This window comes from Lissotriton vulgaris, chromosome 4_1 (assembly GCF_964263255.1).
Source record: "Lissotriton vulgaris chromosome 4_1, aLisVul1.2, whole genome shotgun sequence".
In the NCBI taxonomy this organism is placed as follows: Eukaryota; Metazoa; Chordata; class Amphibia; order Caudata; family Salamandridae; genus Lissotriton; species Lissotriton vulgaris.
Genome location: NC_141691.1, coordinates 398,558,172 through 398,573,127, shown reverse-complemented (window position 1 = coordinate 398,573,127; position 14,956 = coordinate 398,558,172). Strand labels below are relative to the sequence as shown.

Sequence of the window (14,956 nt, the reverse complement as noted above, 5' to 3'; positions counted from 1 at the left end):
AAGGTTCAGGGGGGCCCTTCTAGTTTTCAGCCCATAAACTCACCCCCATAGCTTGTCCGGCCCAGTGGATCCATGGACAGATCCGGCCGACACCAGTCGAACAACCTCAACCTACCCTGGCGCTGTCCCAATACTCATCCTCGACTCCGACACAGAGGGTGTGGTCTGACTAGAGGCATTTCTTCCAGGACAGAGCATGTGCCCTTTTTCTATGGGCTAGGACTTGGGGATGATTGGGAAGGACCACTCCACCCTGATGATTACAGTCCTTAGATGTCTCTGAGGACACACCTGCTGTGAAACTAAGGCGATGCCATTGATCTGAAGTCCTTCCCAGATATTGTTTTTTTCTCTCCTTCTACGGTGGCTACGGAGGAGGGAGCCTCATTTCCTGTGGTGGTAACAAGGGCGACCAAGGTCCTAGACCTTCAGCTGCCCTCTGTGGCATTCAAGACTAATGTAATGATGCTTCAACTGGGATTGAGCCCATCTGAACCGCTTCTGCTATTTAACAAGGCCCTCACAGGGGTTCCTGTGAATGACAATTACCTGCCATCATTGCCCCACCCCAGGGGACCCTAACTACCTCACCCAGCTCACTACACTGGAGAGATTGGTCATCCAAGACTCTGGTTACAGAATATATCCTGGTGCATTCCCTACCACTCTCCGGTGACAGGTAATCCAAGAGGCTGGGTACCTTGGGAAAGAAGATGTTTTCTTCTGCCAGCCTGGCACTGCGCTCACTGAACACTGCATATCTTTTAGGTCTATAATCCCATTCTTCGACTCTGTTGCGCGGGTGCGGTCTATGGTCTTGGAGGAGGCCCGAGCCATACTCTCCCAAGCTATTGCTGAGATTTTGCAGACCTCCTCAGCAGGATGCAGCAACCGACCCACGAGTAGGAACTCCACCCACAAGTCCTCATTCCCTACTTTCAAAAGTGGGTTTTTCTTCAAATAAACCTTTTCACCGCAGCCAAAAAAACAAAATGCCTAAACTTCATCTACAGATACCCACACCCCCTATCCAAGAGCAATGCACTATGGATAAATTGGTCAGGGATATTTGCATGCACTTTTTCACCTCTCCCTTATTCCCTTTCTGGTTCGGAGACTCAGGCAAACATCTCTCACCATGCTCCTTAGTAGCTCCCAGCGGGGTGAATCAGCCCTTGTTCACAACACTACTAGATCTCTCAGTAGTTTCTCACAAGAAGCTCCCAAACAAGCCATAGCTTCATACTCCGAATCAAGGACAAATCAGACACCCAGACCCCAAAGCTCTAAATTTAGCAGAGCTCATAGAGTTTGGGTATCTTAATTTCCAAGCAGGCAAAATCACAACTAGAGCATGTTATGCTGCAAAGTGGAAACATTTTGTTTACTACTGTCACCCTAAACAAATTGAACCAATGAAAGCTAAGGTGCAAGACATTATCTTCTACCTACTTCATTTGCAAAAGGCTAATTTAGTCTACACTTCCATTAAGTTACACCTTGCCGCAATGCCTGCCTATCTCCAAAACAGACAGCTTTCCTCACTGTTCAAAATCCCACTCATTAAGGCTTTTATGGAAGGTTTGAAAAGCGTCGTTACTCCTCAGGTTCCTCCAGCACCCTCTTGGAACCTTAACCTCGCTCTAACCAGATTTATAGGTCTCCCTTTTGAGCCTCTTCACTCATGTCCCCTTCAATATCTGTCTTGGAAAGTGGCATTTGCCATTACCTCACTCAGACGTGTTAGTGAGCTCTATACTTTAACTTTGAAAGAACTGTTCTTCCTGTCAGTAGCCAAACACACACGTGCACTAGCCTGATAGTTCCGGCCCAGAGGGAGCAATGCTGAGGAAAGTCCGACCACTACCAATATTGTTCTCCAAGGAGAACAGATAGACTGCTTCCCAGGAAGTGGGCCAATGGGAATGGGGGTTGGGGCAAAATAACAAAGACAGCCTATGGTGCACAGTGGTTCTCCCTCAGCGGCTTGTCATGAATTCTGTTCTCAGTGCACCAGATGTAGGTGTAAGACTTGACCCAGGAGACCTCCAACTATGAATGGAAAGAAGGAATTATTTATCAGCGTATTCAGCCCCCGTTCAGCCCCCGTTCACGCATATAGGGTGTTAGGGTCACACATACACTCACTTCAAAGCAGAGGGCTGTATAGCTATTAGCTGCGTGGGTGGAAAGGGATGCCCAACTGGAAGTGCCTTTGAACTTAAGTCTGTCGAGGTCCCTGTTCAATAACCTTTATTAAAAGTTCTCTGTGCTTCATCTAGCTACATGCGGTTATGGATGCTTTCTGAGTTAGTGATGCAAGGTTCATAGGCTCATGCACCAGTCATCAACACCTCTAGGGTTATGTGCACATCAGGGGTTAATAGTATTGGGTACCAGCTGTGAGCACTGCCTGAGTTAGTAGAACCTATGTGTTAATAGAGTTGCGTACCAGCTACAGGCACTGCCGAGGTTAGCAGCACCTAAAGGTGAGTTGAGGGTTAATATGGCAAAAGTCAACAAGTTGGCAACAGAATTAGTCATGCGCACGTGTGAAGCCTCGTCGACGCTGACTTAGCTGGAGGGGGCATTCCCCTATGGATCCAGATGCGCTGTCAGTGCTGTGGATCCTGCTGTCAGACTTGTGGTGAGCCAGCCTGTTGCAACCATGTCCAGTGTCGGGTGATTCAGGCAGCGATTCACTTCCTGGATTAAACAGGACACGTTGCAGACTCAGGCTAGCAGGATTGTCCTTCGAGGAAGGCTGTCTAGCAAGGTTGTGGTTGACGGAAGCGGTTCAAATACTCTCAGCGATCCAGTATGGCCAACAGGAGCTCTCAAGTCTTGTGAGAGCCATCTCCTCGTGCGTGGAGGGCCTAAGGCATGATGGAAGATGAAATCCTCGTCCTCATCAGTCAACACTATTATTATTGGCATAGCGCTGCACTAATTCATGATTCATTCGTTCATCATGCGCTCAGATACCTTCTACACATGTTTACCATCACATTCACTAAAGGTATTCAGACAGTTTGTGTGCTGTTCTCCTCACAGCACTATCAAGGGGGGAACTTATATGCGCCATTTCCTATCATAGCGTCATTGGGGATTTCACGCTTGGATGCCTTCTGGGGTCGCACGATGATCATATCCCCCACTAAGATGTCCTCTATGCCAGCTTACCCTCTGTCACGGAGTAGCTCCTCACCTGGGTGTAGTGTAAACTGTGTCATCGCCGGGTGTGATCGGCCTAATTGAGCCCCATGGGTGGGATATCGTGCTTCTCCATCCTAGCCCGTAACTGAAAGCCCATGACACAAATACATAGAGACAAACATGGTTCTTCAAACTAATCCTAAATTCCTACCTAAGGTAGTCTCTCAGTTTCATATCAATCAATCCATTGAGCTCCCAATTTTTTTCCCCTAACCCTGCTTCTGTAGCGAAAGAGCTCTTCATACCCTGGAAGTACAAAGAGCACATATGTTCTACATAGATAGAACTAAAACTTTGAGGAACACAAAGCAATTCTTTTTAGCCTTTTCTTCTCCTCATAAAGGCAATCCTATATCCAAATCAAGCACAGCCAGCTGGACAGTCAATTGCTACATTAAGGCCAAAAGAACTTTGCCAATTACTCCCCAAGCACACTTGACTCGTAAAAAAAGGAGCTACCATAGCCTTTTTAAATAAATATTCCCATGGCTGACATTTGTAAAGCAGCTACATTGTCTACCCCACACACATTAACCAATAAGCCAATGTAAGTCAGGCTGTGCTACATACCATTTATCAAACAACTGCAACTCCAACAGGCTATCACTTCTGTGGAGGGACTGCTTTACAGTCTAAGCAGAGCATGTGTATCTACAGCCACACATGCCATCGAATGGATGATGTTACTTACCTTGTGAACATCTGTTCGTGACATGTAGTGCTGTAGATTCACATGCGCCCTTCCTCCTTCTCGGACATCTGTGGCCTTTACATACATACTTATAGGATACATTTAGATTTAGCACGGACATCTTTGATTTTACACACACTCTAAACTCCTTTCTCACCTGCCTGCGGGAAAACAATCTAACAAAGGAGTTGATGTCCATGCGCAGTATGACCGAGAGGAGGAGTCACTCAGAATTCATCAAAGAAAAATAACAACTGCAGACCCAACACTAGATGACAGGAGTATGCAGAGCAGGTGAATCTACAGCACTACATACCACGAACAGATTCTTATATGGTAAGTAATATAATCCTTCTAAAGGGCACTAATTCCCGGAGGTGTCTAGGCACTGCCAAAACAAGGAAAGTAAAAAGAAGAGCCTAAACTGAGAACCAATTATAGACAAGATGCCTATCAACTGAAAAGCCACGTTTTAAGTGCTTTTCTAAGGAAGAAGATACCTTTTTCAGGTTAGGCGGAAGACAGTATTCCAAAGTTTGGCCGTGCAGACAGTTAAGCTTCTGCCGGCCCAGTTGAATCTTCTAAACTTGGGAACTACTAAGAGAAACAGCATTTAATGTAATCAGGGCCGGAGTCATGGAGTGCCTTAAACGCAATGCTGAGTGCTTTAAAGTCAATGTACTTCCTCATAGGCAGCCCATGAAGTTGTCTTAGGGCTTGTAAGGCTGACTGATGTCTGGGAACAAATGGGCTGCAGCATTCTGCACAGGCCATGGTTTATGAAGTGTTTTTAGCAGAATAATGAAAAGGGCATAACATCTTCTTTCATAATTAAAAACACTATCACTAGTAGTGAGCACCCCAGCGCATCAGCCAATTTTACCAATAGTATTGTTATAAAAAGCTTTATTAGTACGAAATGCCTACATATGTTCAATAAAATAAGAGGCCTCACATTAAGAGCTCTCTGGCATGAAGGAAATATCAACAATATGTCATCCCACCTCACCATAAATTAACATTTAAATAACAACTTAAGAAATATTTTGGAAATGCAATATTTTCCTCCTACTTCAGCCTTTTCATTTTGGGCTAATTAACTCAGTTCTCCCAAACAAGAACTTGCCTTTTCTATTAAAAACACTTTTTTGTCAGAATATACAACAATTACATGGATATGCTCAAATTTTCAAGAAGGTCTATCAATATTCTATTGTTAAATAACATTATGCCACTCATGTCTACAATTAGAATACATAGCAAGACAAACACTATTTGTATAGATGTCCAAATGTCCATTCTTAACATCGTGGATCAAAGGAATTCACCACTCCTAATGCTTTCAGATCGATTTGCAGTATTCAACACTCTTGGACACTCATTTCTCTTTAAAAGAGTGAAAGATGTGGTAAGTTTGTCGGTAAAAGTCAGGAGATAGCTAGATCTGTGCTGGGTAGAGTGTTTTTGTGACACAATCGCTGATGCTTCGATTTTCCGTTACTGTTGGTGACTGAACTTTGTATGTCATGTAATATTCGGATTCTCCTAGAGATATTTTAAATGTTTTCCTATGGTAACTTTTGTAATTACTTTCTTCTCCTCTAAAGTGATTACACACTAATCTCAAATCCTTTATCTATTCCGCCAGGTAGGTCATATTTTAATTCCACAACAAGGCGAATTCGGCGCTTAAGCGTTTGAAGGATTTTAGAGCTACGGCCAGCTCTTTAGGCCTCGCTGCGTCTTCCTGTCTACCACATTCTGCCTTTCGTCCCTTTGGTGGCTATGGAAGGGGCACCTCGCCATGTCCTACCCAGTCCAGCCACCGGCCCACGCATCCTGCCCAGCCTCGGCCACGGATGTGTGACCCAGCGACATGGGTCTGGGAATCAGCAGGCCCGCCCATCCTTTTCCCCCTGTAGCAGCTCCAAACCATCATAGTCTGACCTTTCAGGGCCGTCAGCGGTTAATGGATAGCAAGATTCGTAATCACCTCCCCCACTGGCAATCCATCACATCAGACAGGTGTGTTTTGCAGTTAGTTCGAAGGGACTACTCCCTCCCCTTGAAGACTACCCCTCCTTCCATGCCACCGTCCTTTGATCGCATGTCGGAGGATCATTTGGCCCTTCTCCACCAGGAAGTCTCAGCTCTCTTGGCCAATGGAGCTATCGAGAGGGTCCTTGCACCAGAAGTAGGTTGTGGTTGCTATTCCTGCTACTTTCTGGTGCAAAGAAGGACAAATGCCTGCATCCTATCCTAGACCTCAGGGCCCTCAACTGCTTCCGCTGGAAGGAGAAGTTTAAACTGATAAACTTGGCTCTGATCCTGTCTTACCTCACCCGCGGATACTGGATGGTGGCGTTGGACTTGCAGAACACCTATTTTCAAATCCCCGTCCTGCCAGCCCACAGGCTTTACCCACGGTTCATGGCAGGGCACGAGAATTTGAATTTCACCGTGCTCTACTTCGGCGTTACCAGTGCCCCTCAGGTGTTCATAAAGTGATGGGGGTGGTCGCAGCTCATCTGCGCAGATCAGGGGTTCCAGTCTTCCCCTATCTCGATGACAGACTGTTGAAGGCAGGCTCACCCCAGGCGGTAGTCTCCCAACTCCAGACTACGGCGGATCTCCTGCATTCGCTAAGGTTCACTATCAATGCGTCGAAGACGCACCTGACTCTCTCCCAGACACTCCCCTTCATAGGAGCTGTTCTGGACACAGTGCAGTTTCGGGCCTATCCTCCAGAGCAGCGAGTCTGTGATCTTCGAGCTAGAACACCGATGTTTCATGCTCTATCCCGGATTTCGGTGAGAATGACCCTAAGGCTCCTGTGCCTTATGGCCTCCTGCATCCTGCTGGTGGATCATGCCAGGTACCATATGCGGGCCCTGCAGTGGAACTTGAAGTTGCATTGGGCGCAGCATCAGGGGAATTCCTACAACTACGTCCAGATCTCGGAGGGGACTGCGCAACAACTGCCTTGGTGGTTGACGAACCAGAGGCAGGTCCCACTCCATTCCCCAACCAGACCTCACGGTGGTGACCAGTGCATCACTGCTGGGATGGGGCGGCCACCTCAGAGAGGCGGAGATCAGAGGAGTTTGGTCTCTAGCGTAGTCCGGTCTCCACATCAACCTGTTGGAGCTCCAGGCGATTTGCTTGGCACTGAAGGCATTCCTTCCCTCCCTCAAGGGGAAGGCAATGCAGGTGTTCACGGACAACATCACTGCCATGTTGTACTGCAACAAGCAAGGCGGGGGGTCGAGGACCCTTTGTCAAGACGCTCTTCACCTTTGAGCTTGGCTGGAAACTCAGGGCATTATCCAGGTGGTTCAACACCTGGCAGGTTCTCTGAACACCAAGGCAAACATACTCAGCCGCCTGTGGCTAGTGGATCACAAATGGCATCTTCACTCAGAGGTGGTACAAGGTATTTTTCAGTAGTGGGGAGAGCCTTGGTTAGATCTGTTCGCCACGGAAGAGAACACTCAATGTCAGCAGTTCTGCGTGTTAGAGTTTCCAAGGCGGCACACGCTTGGCTACACATTTCGTGGCAAATGGAGCTGCAGCTTCCAGTACGCCTTCCCGCTTCTACCATTTCTGCCCGAGTGCTGAAGAAGAACAAGCGTGACCGGGCCCAAGTCATTCGTGTGGCTCTGGACCAGGCACGGAGAATCTGGTACCCCCAGTTCCTGAGCATGGCCATCGATCCTCCGATCAGACTGCTCCTTCGAGAGGATCTTCTGTCGCAGCAGCATGTCCTCCACCCAAACCTGTTCAGCCTCCACCTCCTTGCTTGGAGATTGAGCGGCGAAAGTTGACAGCTTTTGACCTTCCCTCAAAAGTCTGTAATGTCATCTTGGCAGCCAGGCGTCCCTCCACTAAGACGGTATACACCTGTCGAGGGAACAAGTTTGTGACATGATGCTCAGCAAAGGCTGTGGATCCCCTTTCTGCCCCACTTTCTGAGGTTCTTTTGTTCTTTGACCCAACATGGCTCTGCTCTGGGCACTCTTAAGGGCTCCCTAGCAGCCATTTCTGCACGTCAAGGTTTCACTTTAATAAAAGGGTCTGGCAACTCGAATGATGTTGCCTGTATGTATCCTGCCTTTTCAATCTGCAGTATACGATGAATATGTGACGTTATTCCGCAGGATAATATCCGGCATACCATTAGTCCGCATTTTTATAACGCAAGTGCGTTTATAACGAAATACCATGATCCCGCAAACATTTACTTCGCATATGCCTTTACCACGCATGACATCACAACGCAAAGGCATGCGTGGTGAAGGCATATACTTTGTAAAAGTACAATATTTCAATATATATATATGTACCCCAAACCCCAAACCTAGCCCTGAACCCTAAAAATACCCATGTACCTCAAAACCCAAACTTAGCCCTAAACTCTAAAAATACCCCTGTACCCCAAAACCCAAACCTATCCCTGATCCCTCAAAATACCCCTGTACCCCAAAACCCAATCCTAGCCCTGAACCCTAAAAATACCCCTGTACCACAAAACCCAAACCTACCCCTGACCCTAAAAATACCCCTGCACCCCAAAACCCAAACCTACGCCTGAACCCTAAAAATACCCCTGTACCCCAAAACCCAAACCTACCCCTGAACCCTAAAATACCCCTGTACCCCAAAACCCAAACCTATCCTCAAACCCTAAAAATACCCCTGTACCCCAAAACCCAAACCTAGCCCTGAACCCTAAAAATATCCCTGTACCCCAAAACCCAAACCTATCCCTAAACCCTAAAAATACCCCTGTACCCCAAAACCCAAACCTATCCCTGAACACTTAAAATTCCCCTGTACCCCAAAACCCAAACCTATCCCTGAACCCTAAACATACCCATGTACCCCAAAACCCAAACCTATCCCTGATCCCTTAAAAACCCCTGTACCCCAAAACCCAAACCTAGCCCTAAACCCTTAAAATACCCCTGTACACAATAACCCAAACACACCCTTAAAACATATACCCCATCACCCCGAAACACACCCTTAAAATACTCTTGAACCCCTAAAACATATACCCCAACACCCCCAAACTCACCCTTAAAATACTCTTGAACCCCTAAAACATATACCCCAGCACCCCTAAACTAAAACCATATACTTACCTTACACTTAAAAATTAAAAACCTATGCTTTTACCATTCATGCTTTTACAACGAATTTCGTTGTAAAAACATGCGTGGTAAAACCATATAAGATGTAATGGCATGCGTTTTAAAATTTTTCGGACTGATGGTACTTTCGTACTAATGGTATGCGGTCTAAAGGTATGCGGAAAGAAAATTGCGGGATGAAGGTGTTTTGCCGTATACGATGCTGCCTTAGTCGGTTGGGGATAGTGCATAATATTGTAGACTTTAAAATGATGCGTGGTCATCACACAGCGTGCTCTGTTGCCGGATATGCATAAGAGCACGCTGGAGATTGAAAAAGCCGGATACATACAGGCAACGCCATTTGGGTTGTCAGACCCTTTTTTTAAAGTGAAACCTTGAAGTGCAACCTATGGACTGCACCTTTGGCATCAAGCCAAATTAAACATGCATTTGCAATGCAATATGTCTCGCATTTACGTGAGTTTAAGCTATTGCCATTGTAAATGACAGTCTTTAATTTATGTTTTAAAAATCAATAACAAAATAAAAGGCATAGCCATTTACAATGCCAAGAGCTCAAATTGTGTAACTGCAAGACCTATTGCATTGCAAATGCTTGTTAATCCTTGGCATCTTTTCAGGAGAACCTCTGTGACATTTTTCAGAACTTTTTCTTGGGGATAGAAAAAATGAATGTATTCGAGCGGGTATTAACAAGGAATATTTAATGTATAGTGCCTTTTCCTTTCCTCTGAATCGCTACGTGTCTATGTGTGTAGAGCAAATTCCTACAAAGATGCCAGCTACTGGGTGATAACGTGATGGTTAAAATACATTTTTTTATTGTCATTTTATTAATTCTTTTTCACCGAATCTTTGGCTCTAAAAGCGGATATTTCCTATAACGTATGAAGGGCACCAGGCAGGGGTCCTAATGATCTTAGAGAATAGCCCCCCTCTTCCTATGCTGATAAGTATATAACATCACTAATTAGGGTGCACACCCCTCCCTCACAACCCTGTGCCTGCTGCATCAGTAATAGCTATGCCCCTCAAACGTTTCTTTTGAAATGTACTTTAACACGACTTCCCCTTGTAAAGAGTGTTCGGGCGTGCAACATGCTGCTGGTGATGTCGCAAATTTTTATTTCACCGTACATAATGCAACTTCGGCTCCGGCCCCGCTCCGGTCCCCGGCGCTGTGTGACTTGGAGGAGCCCTGTCCGTCGTCTCCTTCGGCGCCGGATGGTGATGACATCTTGCCTTAGGCGACGGACTCTATGGCGCCAGACAGGTGTCGAGTTGTGGATTCATCTTCGGACGCTCCCTCTTCTCCCGAGGTTGGGTGCCTACTGGTGTCATCCTCCCCGGAGACAGGACGCCGTGTGGTGGCTTTTTCACCAGCGTCAGCGAAGGGTGGCTCCCCGCCATTCCCGAGACCAAGGTGTTAGCCTGAGGAGCGACTGGTCCCCCACTCTTCCGTTCCTTCTGACTTTCAGGTCTGGCCTTTGCCCGCCCCGCTTGACTTTGGGGATGGCTGCCTTAGTTTGCAGCCGTCGCACACGGAGGAGCTGCTTTCTCCGCCGCAGGGCCCTACGGAGGCAGGTGCGGCCTTTGCTCACGCAGTGTCAACGGCTGTGGGTAATCTGCGTATGGGTGACCCGGTTACTCATTTCCCGGCGGATCATCTCTTGGATCTTCTCCACCAGGGCTCAGGTGGGAGGGAGCTATTGCTTCCCTTTGAGGATTCGCTCCTTTCTTCGCTGATGGGAGCTTGGAGGCGCCCCGCCTCAGGGGATCCGGTGCCTCAAAACCTTCTGCACCAGCACCTTTTGGCACTGTGTGACCCGGTGTGTCTTTCCCTCCACCCCTCTTCCTCAAGTCTACTTTTGCAGACTGCTTTTCCCTCCCTGCCGCCGCTGTTGACTCCACCGTCCCGGGAGGCCCGATGCCTGGTCTCTTGGGGGCGCAACATGTTCACCTCGACCAGCGCTGCCCTGCGGGCCCTTAACACTTTGTGTGTTGGCTAGGACCTCCTCTTGTTTGTGGGACTCGGCTGAATCCTTGGGATCCGCCGCTTCACATGAAACTGTTCTGGTTGACTTACGGCATCACGTGTTGGATGGCCGGGAGCTGGTGGTGTTTATTCTCCGCTCCGCGCTGGACATCTCTGAGGTGCTGGGCCGAGCCATGGCTTCCTCAGTCGCCCTCCGTCGCCATGCTTGGCTTCGGGACGGCGTGTTCCCTGAAAATGTTCGGGAGCGGCTGATTGATCTTCCATTCAATTGCACCCTGTTATTCCATGCCCCGGCTGACTCCGCCATCCAAAGGTTCTTGGCAGGGATCCGTCCTCCTCCTCCGCCTTATCTTCCTCCTTCCCCTCCTCAGTGACTGCTGAGTTGAGCTGGTTCTGGACCTTCTTTTGGGCCGGTTGCCCTTGCTGTGAGGTGTGTTTTCTGGCCATTTGTGTCCTCCTTGCTAGGACTGTGACGTTGTTGGCTGCTGGACGGCCCCTTTGTTGACTGTGTTTGTTTTTTGCTGGAGTTGTCTGCACAGACTTGGCCCTGAGATTAGGTCTTCTGTTTTTCTCTTGGGCTGCTTGTTAAGCCTTCCACTGTTTTTTTTCCCCCCTTGGCACTTTTGTTTTTCCTCTGCTGCGGAAGTTCCTTCCAAAGAGTGTCCCATCTCTTGGGACTTAACTTACCCTATGTGGGGTAGTGGTAGCTGGTATATAGGTTGCGCTCTGCTAGGGAGTTCTGGTAGCCTCCGGGCCTCTGCTCTGCATGGCGTTTATGTATGTTGCTGGTGCTTCTTTAGATCGTGTGCGCGGTCTCCTCATAGTGGTGGGTTCAGGCAATTCCTCGCCTTCATGCTCCTGTCCCAGTGGCTGGGATGGCTCTGTGTTTCTCGCTTTGTCAGGCGTAGCCTGCCCGGTCTTCCTGAGTCCCCGGGCTGTTCTTCCTGCAGCTTATTGCTACCTTCCACGCTCTGTCTGGTCTGTTGCCCTCTGTCTATGGTGGGCTCGCCTTGTTTGCCCTCGTTTCCTTGGGCCCTCTAGGCTTTTCTTCTTCGCTCCTTATCCTGGCATTGGATAGAAGCTTTGTTGCCTTGTAGAGGCGTGGGGTGCTTCGGACTCCCTGAACTTGCCCTTGGTTCCTCTGTGGAGGGTGAAAGGGCTCCTTCTAAATTCTTCTAACTTCTTTCTTCTTCCCACATCCCTATTGGGGTCTGGAGTGTTCTGCTCGTTGGATTCCCCTTGCCTGAGGAGAGGGGCTCCTCATCCTGTCCATGGGGCTAGTCCCCTGTGGGCCTCTATGTTATGTCCGGGCTGTTGGGGTACTTCCGCAGACCCTCCTTCCCAGTGGTTATGGCTAGGGTATCTATTCTACGTTAAGGAATCTGCGGCTAGTAGTCTCTATCAGATGTGCGAGTTACTTACCTTCGGTAATGATGTATCTGGTAGTGACGATTCTAGCCGCAGATTCCTTCACAGCCCAACCTTCCTCCCCGTTCTGAGAGGACCCTTTGGCTTACTTTTCTGCACTCGCCTCCTGGTGGATGGCTATGATGAGTGCGTGCATTCTTTCGCTCTTTGACTAGACGTTGTCTTGCTTTTGTTCCTTCCTCTTCCTGACACTATGGAGGTTGGATCTATTGGTTCTCATGTGCTCCTCAGCTCTCGTTGTTTCAGGGTTGAGGCTGGCCTTCCTTCGTCCTCCCTACCCTCTTGTTTCTGGAGGTCCTGGCCCCTCTGCTACCCTCTGGGTTTGGGTCATTTGGCTGTGCCCTGCCCTGGCTCTTTTGGGGGGTTGTCTTGGAGATCTGTTATTCCCTGTTTGTCTTGGAACTGGCTCCCCTTCATGGGTCTTGGTCAGGGTTGTGGTCCTGCTCCATGATGTTATGACATTTGGCATATGTTTCTGTCTTAAAGGGGGTACTGTTTTCATAACTTGCAGGGTGGCTGCTCGGGGCTGTGCTCTGTTCTTTCGTATTTCCCTGCTTTTGGGTACTGCAGTGTTGGCACTGCTCCTTATGGTTTTCTTCGTCACCATTCCCTTTTCTTTTCCATTGTAATGCTGTTTCGCACTCTGTTCCCATGCTTCCACAGTTTCTCTGCCGGCTCTGCGTTGTTTGTTGCGGAAGAGTTCTCAGAAGAAAACTGACGTAGGCGCACCGGGGTGAGACTTATGTGACCTCGCTGACGTCACGTACGCGGACGACGCCTGGGCTGAGTCACGTGATGCCGTTCCCCTGACTCGCAGGGATGCTGTGGCAAAAAGTTTTCCGGATCCAGTCTCATGCCTGATATAATTCTACGTTAAGGAATCTGCGGCTAGAATCTTCTCTACCAGATACATCGTTACCAAAGGTAAGTAACTCGTACTTCACTTTATTTAATAAGCAAAAGTCTTGCACGGTAGTATAACATATTCACAATGCCCACGTCCTGTACGACAACTGAATGTAAACAACACAGTCAAAACTTGAGAAACAAATTATAAAGTGAATAAAATTAGGATGGTGTCTACATCAATTTGACGTGGTTTACAAAACAAAACAAGTATTTTCCAAAATTAGGCCATGGGAGTTTGCCTGGTAAAGTAGTGTAGAACATCGCATTTAGGTGAATTACACACGAAGAGGTGCACGCTGAAGGAACTTGTGGTTTGTTAATTCATCTTTGAGGCACAAGAGGGCACGATTCACAAAGAGAACCAGTGCGGCCAAACAAGTTGACAAGGGAGAGTGAGGGTGAGACAGGCAGTGGAGAAGCAAGCGCACGCGGCCACGCTAATTGAAAACAGATGGCCCCTGCGCGCCGCTGCTCGCTCCCGCAAGGTGAATGCCAGCACAAGCACGAGTTCTTGAAAAGAGCTGACCAATTTCTAAAGGTCATCTCCTAGACAGCGTATACGCGCAGCATAGGCGAGACCTAAGAACGGGCGATATAACATTTACTTCATGCAAAATATCTCGTCACTTGCTTTGGGACCTTAATGATTAACAACAGTACATAACAGGACTGTGTGTCTCGATTTTGATCATTAGATATATTTTGAAAAATCTGTTTGTCCTGAAGAAGGTGAAGTGTCACAAAACGCTGCATTGACAGTTTTCCTAGAACCCTTGAAAAATTGGTTTATGAATTTTAATTTGCTTTATGTATTGATATATTGATGCTTCAATGGAAAAAAATCCTTCATGTGATTGTCACATTTGTAAATATGACAACAACGTTTTTAACTAAAAGACTTTTTAATGAAATTTTTTTTATAAACTCATACTACATAGTTGGATAAATTTTCTTGTTCACAAATTACTATTCTTTGTCTATTGTTAAACAGCAGTTCATAAATGTGTCTATTTTGTTTCCTTTTTCAAACGTGGTAGGTTGTATTTAATGTCTAATTTGTTTAGGAGATCTCATACAAGGTGCCCATGACACATGATCTATCTAGATTATATTATTCTAGAATGAGTGTTCGTTGTTTTCTATCAAGGAGAAAAGGGAATTTGTACATTTTATGCTTTGCATACCCGTACCTTTTCCTAAAGATCAGGGTATCTCCCTTATATTTGCGCACTATGCCTGCATCAGAGACACCGAAGCCATGGTGACGGGTTTTCGTGTTGATGCCTGGGGGCGGGGCTAGCTGCACAATGATGAGCTAAACAACAGGTGTGAACCGTACCATACTTATTTCACTGCAAGCTCTCCATCCATGCTGCAGCACACCTGCGCCAGAGACACCGGGGCCATGGTGTTGGTCTTCCGTGTTGATGCCTGGGGGCGGGCTAGCTGCTGAATGGAGGATCATGAGCTAAACAACATGTATGACACGTGCCATACTTATTTCACTTTTTGCTCTGCATCCAGGTTGCAGCACGGCTTCACCATAGACACCGGGGCCAT

At 47.5% G+C, this 14,956-nt stretch overlaps 1 protein-coding gene across 3 annotated transcripts in view; it reads left to right on the top strand.

Moving 5' to 3' along the window:
* Positions 1-14,956, top strand: part of CHM (CHM Rab escort protein) — a 980,660-nt gene that overhangs the window by 358,975 nt on the left and 606,729 nt on the right. The gene's annotated exons all lie outside the window — the stretch shown is intronic.